This window comes from Sinocyclocheilus grahami, unplaced genomic scaffold (assembly GCF_001515645.1).
Source record: "Sinocyclocheilus grahami isolate Dianchi unplaced genomic scaffold, SAMN03320097.WGS_v1.1 scaffold3614.1, whole genome shotgun sequence".
Taxonomy (NCBI): domain Eukaryota; kingdom Metazoa; phylum Chordata; class Actinopteri; order Cypriniformes; family Cyprinidae; genus Sinocyclocheilus; species Sinocyclocheilus grahami.
The window spans coordinates 5180-5942 of NW_015508707.1; positions in this window are offsets into that span (position 1 = coordinate 5180).

Here is a 763-nt window from a genome sequence, read left to right on the forward strand (position 1 = left end):
AAATTTTGGATTATTGATTAGAAGGTGCTCCTAAATTTTTGACTGCTCCTAAATTTTTTAAGTGCTCCTAAAAAGAAAAATAAGCGTTGAGCCCTGTGCGTTGGTCAAGTCTTCCTCGGTCTGCTTGCATCTAGATTAAAACTTTCCTCTATTTGAGCAGAGATTCAGAACCTTAATCCGATTTATCAGACAGTCAGGGTTCTGTGTTGTGGCTGGGGACCTTTAAAGCCAAACATCCCAGTTGTCGATTTGTCTTTCCTTTGATTCTTTACTAAGTCCACGTGCAAATGAGGCCACAGATTTCAGGCCCCAAGCCTTTTATTGCAGTCGATTTTATGGATGCACATCGGTCTGATAGTGCTGTCCCTGTATTGAATGTTTTTTTGTGTTCTCACAGCCCTGACAGGAGCAGCCACACTTCCAGATCATGTCCGGGCCTGTCACGAGTCGATCCCGTGTTTATCCAGACGTCAACACACAGAGGCCGCGGGAGTACTGGGACTATGAATCTCACGTCGTAGAGTGGGGGTGAGGGATTACACTGAAGTTTTTCGGCGTGTGATGACAATGCAGACTGTGATTTTTGAGAAAACATTATTTGATGTGAAAATAAATGTGGACTGGATGGTTGAAGATCACAAAAATTACAGGGTTAACAGTCATAGAAAATCTGGAAATATCTGTGTACTTTAAAAATGTGTTTTCAGGACTGAAAAAGTCAGGAACATTTCTATGATGAATAGAAATACCTTTTTTTTTTAAA